General features: G+C 44.4%; 1 protein-coding gene across 12 annotated transcripts in view; it reads left to right on the forward strand.

Moving 5' to 3' along the window:
- Positions 1–6,567, forward strand: part of BCL9 (B cell CLL/lymphoma 9) — a 77,245-nt gene that overhangs the window by 34,953 nt on the left and 35,725 nt on the right. For 4 of the 12 annotated variants that reach the window (XM_025052176.1, XM_025052170.1, XM_025052172.1 and 1 more), the window contains one exon: positions 6,395–6,558. The exons of 7 other annotated variants lie outside the window; for them this stretch is intronic. The gene's annotated coding sequence lies outside the window, so the exon portion shown is untranslated. Of the gene's footprint in view, positions 1–4,860; positions 5,000–6,394; positions 6,559–6,567 lie in introns of all 12 variants that reach the window. One more of the 12 variants, XM_025052171.1, reaches the window with a different exon arrangement.

Below are 6,567 nucleotides of genomic sequence, written 5' to 3' on the forward strand. Positions count from 1 at the left end.
TGTCCGGCGTGCCCCCCTTATCTTAAATAGAAAAGCAAAGAATTAAAGCTCTCTCAGGAATGAAGGGAAGGAAAAAGCCTTTCCCAAATTATCTACGCAAGTCCTGATTTGATGCTGATTCTCCTTTGTTTTCCTGGAAGAGACTTTCCAAGTTTTGACTTAACAAAAAAAAAATTATTAGTAGCTGTGTTCTCCAATTAGCAATCACTTATCGAGGACTCACTATGTCCTGGGTCATTTTCCTTATATTATCTCTAAACTTCCAACAGTTCTGAGAGATAGGTTCCGTAATTTTTATTTTTATAGGTGAGAAAGCTGAGGCTGAGAAAAATCAGCTCATACTATTATTTCGAACCTTGAACTCGGGTGTGTTTGCTGGTACCACTGTGCTCTCCTTAAAAATCTGGCTTAAGAAGTATGTCAGCCACTGGCGTCACAGACATAGAAGACTTGAAAACTAACTCTGCCCCTTACTACCTCATGACCCTGGGCAAATTATTGGACCCCTTTAGATCTTATCTGGTATGTCTTGACTTGTATGACGATTGCTTTGATAATTCTGGTAAAAGTCCTTCTTACTGGCTTATTAGAATTAAATGAAGCAGTTGGTATAAAGGCATAGCATATCTCCTGGCGTACAATCAACTCCCCAAAAGACAGCCATACACTGATTGTGTAGAGGTCAGGTTCCAGACTAAACTGTGAACGAGGTGAAGTTTGCTCGAAGGAAACTTCCATTTCTTTAAACTGTCCTGTCTTAACTCTCACCTGAAAGATGCATGCAGAGGTAAATGGCTGTCTATGCTGCCCCCTGCAAGAGAGCAGTCATACCTCTTCACCAACAAAAACAAAAGAAGCAGGCTTTCCTAGTAGAGTTCTGTTCTTTTAAACCTTGAGACAAGGGTTGTATTTTGGTTTATTGCTTGGGGAATGGGGCCCTGGGGGGGGGGCGGCATCTAAGTGCCCCCAGCCATACTGCACTAGGACCTAAGGCAACCGTTTAATCTCACGCTTGTTTTTCTGGATGTGCTCAGTGCAGGCTCAGGCACAGATTCCAGGTCTCAGCTGCTTTTGATCAGAACTTTTTTTTTTTTTTTCCTTCCTCTGGTGATTTTGCACGAATTTTAGACCCTGGTGACTTTCAGTTGCCCGAGTCTGCTTTTCATTGCAGATTTTGTCAAGATTTCACATTGAGGTTGCGTTTGAAAAAGTCTTTTCTGTTTGCCTTCTCTGACTGTTGTGCGTGAACTTCAGATTCTGGAGTTTTTTCCAGTTTGTTTTAAATATAATATTTTATATTTAAATATATGTATTTTCCTAATTACGAAAGTAATAACTACCCATTGTGGAGAATCAGAACAAAATAATAAAGAAAAAAAGTAATCACGCACGAACCCAGCATTCAGTTTAATCAGTCTTTCCTCTATGCAAATAGGTTTCTATCTGTATAAACATATGTACATATATTTTGCAAAATAAGGATATACACATTTTGTATCCTGCTTTTTTTATTTTTACATAACTTTATATCATGAGAACTTTTTTCACGTCAAAATATTTTTTGCGAAAGATTTATGGCCGCATAATATTTCACCGCATAATTGTACCAAGGTGTATATAACCATACCCATTCTGCTGGATGTCTAGATGCTTCTTTGTGTAAATTTCTGTCTGAGTTGCCACATTGCCTTTTTCCTTAGAAATAATTTCTAGAGAGGGAATTATGAGGACAATTAAGGAAAAGAGTATATACTTAAAATTTTTTATTTACAAAGCACTCGTACCTGATTATTTTAATACTGACAAGCCTGTGTATGGTCTCTTGAAAGCCTCTTGATATATCGTGCCAAATTGATTTCCACAAATGGGACTCTAGGACAGGGCAAACTATTACCCGTGGGCCAAATCTGTTCCGTGGCCTCTTCTTGCACAGCTCATGAGCTAAGAATGGTCTTACATGTTTAAACGGTTGGGAAAAAAACAAGGGAAGAATACTATTTTCTGACATATTAACATTCTATGGAATTCACATTTCAGTTGCCAGAAATAACACGTTTGGTCATTCATTTACATATCGTCCGTGGCTGATCTCACCCTCCAGAGCTGAGTAGTCGTGACAAAAGCTGTCCGGCTTGCAAGCCCCCAAATAAGTGCCGTCTGCTCTTCCCAGACGCGGTTTGCTGACCCCTGCTTGATCCTGTGAGCTGCATATGAGTGTTCATTTGAACACTAGGATTTTCTTATCATTACTTCGAAAAAGTGGACAAATATTTACCAAGTATTTACCATGTGTCAGCCCTTCACAGAAAATGCAATTTACTTATTATTTCTTTGATTACCAGTTAGTATGAATGTTTTCATAACATTCAAGTGATTTTTTTTTTTCCTATGAATTTTCTGTGTGTGTGGAATGTTGAAGTTCAACTTTTTATTTTTTTCAGACTGCTTTGTATGGACTCTGTACACTAAGAATATAAACTTCAGTCATATTTGCTGAGATCCTGTTTGTTGGAAATATTTTGTTTCCGTTAGATCTGTTGGCCTTTTAGCTTTGATTTTTTTTTTTTTTTTTTACATACAGAATTTTACATTTTTATGTAGGCGAATCTCCTGAATTATTTATTTATTTTTTCCCTTTGATTTTATTCTAAGAATATCTTTTCCTCTCCCCAAGGTCAGATAAATATTCATCTATGTTTTCTTCTAGTTTTTTTTTTTTTTTTTAACTGATTCTTTTTTATATTTATCTCTTTAACCCCTCTGGAATTTTTTTTTTTTTTATTATATGATGTGAGACAAGGATCTTAAATTTTTTTTCAAACAGCAGATTATTCCAACATTATTTCTTGAGTAATCCTTCCTTTTCCTACTTATCTATGATGTCACCTTTACCAAATTCTTATGTATCCTGGGATGTGTTCCTAGCCCACATTCCAGTTCTCTTTAATGATGTGTGTGTGTCTGTATGTGCGTGTGCATGTGTGTGAGAGAGAGACTGCCGACTCCTTGTGGATGTTCACTTTGTTTTTCTTGATTAGGCCTGTACAGTTCACAGATTCTGGCTGGATTTGGGGATTTGTATGTTTTTGTTCCTCTGGTGTATTACGCCTTTACGATTGTAAATTTCAGTAGCATCACCCCTTCTCGTGTGTCAGGAATGCAGTCTAAGCTTATCTCCTAAAAGTACACAAATGGTAAGGAACCTTCCTACCAAACAAGAGATAAAGGCCAGGGCCAGGCCTCGCACATATGTGACCCGCCGACTGTGGTGCTCATTCATAACCACTCCAGCTGACAGAGGCTTTGAGCATCTGTAACCTAGGAGGCTTAAGGTTTTCTGGCCACGTAGTATCAACTGGCATAAAAAGAGCACATCTCAGGAAGAGGTTCCCAGAAGCACTGTTACATGATGCGCAGCCCCTAACCTTCTGTTAACAGCTCACCCCGACCCGACCTCGCTTCACAGTGGACTCATTTCATTTACCAGGTGTGAAAATTGGATTTTACCACAGAGAAGGGGGAGTGACTACCTATCGGGTCTGCTCTTTAGGGACGTGGAGACTGTGGCGGGATTTGTTCAGAGATTTGCTATGCATGCAACATTTAATTAGAGATGTGGTCCTCGAAAATGGATTTGCAATCTTCGTCATTTTAAGAGTGCTGGGTTTTGTTTTTTTTTTCCCCTCTCTCTTAGTTTTTCTGACAGCCTTCTTTCCCGTGTAGGTTGCACACATCCTACCTAGGATCTGAATATTTTATATGGCACCATTCTGCCAAGAGAGGAACCTCAGGGGTGTGACAGAGAGCTCGGCTTAGGGGGCGGTGGGGATGGCCTGAGGTTTGGATGCTGATATTAGTCACACACTGATCACTAAGAATGGAGGGGGATGATTAAATAATTTTCATGTTGATTAATCGCTGTCTGGTCCGGGCCTCCGTTTGATGGAGGTATTGGGGCCACTCTGAGACTCTCTAATGAGGGGATTCTTGAAAATCAAGAGTTTAGATTTAATTACCTGTTGTTAGAGACTATATAGACAACTTCAAAGTTAGGATCTGGTTAACCACATCTGCTTTTTTAAAAAGACACCTTGTTTACTATCATGGCGGAGGAGGTGGCTGAATTTATTACTGTTTAGCATTTCTAGCACACTTTGTTCTCCCCGAGTGCCTGAAACTTATTTATGTATGTATATTGGTTGCGCTCTGCAGCACTCCCTTGAGATGAGTGGGTGATAAGTTTTATTATCAACTGCTTTTCCAACGAGAAAAGGGGAGCTCCTGGAAAGAGAAGGGTCTGGCCTGCGTTTTCAACTCAGAGCACCCCGCCAGGTCACCTTGTTAGGGGTCCTCGACAAAACGGCCATAAAGGGCGCCCCGTAGCCTTCCTCTGGCGCCTCCCGGTGTCCCACTCATCCTGTGTCCCACTAACCACAGTGGGCGCTCCCTCAAAATGAAAATCATGGCGGTTCTTGGCCTCTGAAACCGGACGGGCGCTCTGCAGCTCATCACAAAGGCTTCCTCACAAAGGCACCTGACTCTGCTTTTCTTTGAAAGGCCCTGTTTTCCTCACTGCCCAGCTCAGATCCCTGGAGTCACCTGTGACTCAGCCCCTCCACCCACTTCAGTTGCCCAGTGAGCCGTGTAGATCCTGCCCCGCCCCCCCAAAATCCACCTTCCTCCCTTCCTTTCTCGTCCGCCCCCGCCTCCCGCCACCGCTGTCATTCAGGCCTGTAGGATTCTCTACCTGGAGGACTCTAACGGCCTACTTACCTGTGTGCCCACCTAAACTTTCCATCCTAAAGTCGCCTGTCCCATAAATCTTTAAGCACAGCTTTGATGAATACCTCTCTCCCCCAGGGCCATTTTCAGGCGTTCCCATTGCCTTTCGATCCAAGTGCAGATTCTTACCTGGCACTCAAAGCCCACCTTCCTGTTCGGCCTTCTCTCCTAAGCCGCTGAGCAACTGTATTGCCCGTCAAGATCACCTGGGAGCTAGGTAAACAGGTGCCTCGGCCTGAGAGGGTCTGAACAGGCGGGTGTGCTGTGGGGCGGGGGCCTGCGTGGCCACCACGCGTTCCCGCGCCCCCAAGTGCGCCGCGGGCGGGCTCACTGGACCACGCGCTGTTCCCGCGTTCTTGGCCAGCCCTATGGTTTCGGCCCCTGTGGCTGGCTATGCTGTTCCTTGAGCCTCAGATACTCCCCTCCCCGCCCTATCTCCACCTGTTGAAATTTTTCTCATGCTTTAAGGCCCAGCTCAAATAGCTCCTCCTCCATGAAGCTTTTCTTGATTGTTCCAAAGGGGTTAGGACGCTGACTCCTCAGCAGTAAGCGTAAGGTCCTTTCACACAGCTCAGCCCCGCGTTGCCATCCAGCCCCATCTCCAGCCGGGCTGCCCCACTGTCCCCGAGCCCCGCACTGCATCGCAGGCTCTCAACCGGCCCTTTCCACATACCTCCGCCAGGAATGCGGTGCCCCTCCCCCCGCCCCGCTCCCCTTTTTAAACTTATACTACTAGGCTCAGCTCGTATGTCACTTCCTCCGTGCCACATTCATCACAACCAGCGGCCTCTCTAGACTCTCCCCTGCCCCCACCCGCACCAGGTCACTCAGGCCCTGGATCCCTAAGGGAGAACTCAAGGGCAAGTGGCTTAACTTCGTGGTTTACCTGTTTAACTTAACCCTAGGCAGTGACCTTGGCTAAGGTGGTGTTCTGATCCGAGGACCTGGCACGGAGTGATCCCCGGCCTGCCCTGGAATGCGCGCAGCCAGGAGCCTGTCCCCAGCCGTCCCTCCCCCAGAACGATCTTTGCTCTTCTGCACGTGTTTCGTTCCTCCGACGGGACTGTCTGGCACTCTTGCGGGGAGAAACCTTGGAGCCTTTCGCTCTCTATCCCTCAGCCTGGTTCCTCGAACTTGGCCGGAGCTCGATGAACGTTCGTTTAATTCAATTGTAGGGTGTTGTGCTCAGCTAGCTGCTAAACAACCCCATTTAAGGGGTTAACTAATAACACGCGGAGAAGTTTGGCTCCTTTGGGGGCATTTGCATTTTAATGGAATCTTAAAAACCCGAAGGAAACGTGCTCTAATGGTGGGATCGCGGGATTGCGGGAGGCTCACTTTGGGAGGTGCTGGAGGAAAGTCATTTTTCCAGCCCAGGAGTCCTTCGGCGCTATGGTGACATGGACCCCCTCCGAGCAGTCCGATGAAGCCAATGGACAGAATGATTTTAAACACATAAAATAAACGGCGTTACAAAAAATAGTTACGAAAAATGATCCAACTACTAAAAACTACCAAATTCGTGATAGAGTAATAAGTGCTTCTTTATTAGGGCATGAATAAAAAGGTCCGTTGGCAGATCTAATTAACAACTCCTGTAATTTTGTCACAGTGAGGAACATAAGCCGAATTCGGGACGTCTGCCACAACTGTAAGGTGATGTGAAAATATCTGTGATTCCATTGGTGAAAAAGGCATGGACTGCTCATAACTTACCTATTGCCTACGTCCTCAAGGGAAGGAAATGATAAACTTCAGAAGTTAGTGAAAGGAAAGGTAAATCCC

The sequence above is a fragment of the Pteropus alecto genome, unplaced genomic scaffold (assembly GCF_000325575.1).
Source record: "Pteropus alecto unplaced genomic scaffold, ASM32557v1 scaffold106, whole genome shotgun sequence".
Taxonomy (NCBI): domain Eukaryota; kingdom Metazoa; phylum Chordata; class Mammalia; order Chiroptera; family Pteropodidae; genus Pteropus; species Pteropus alecto.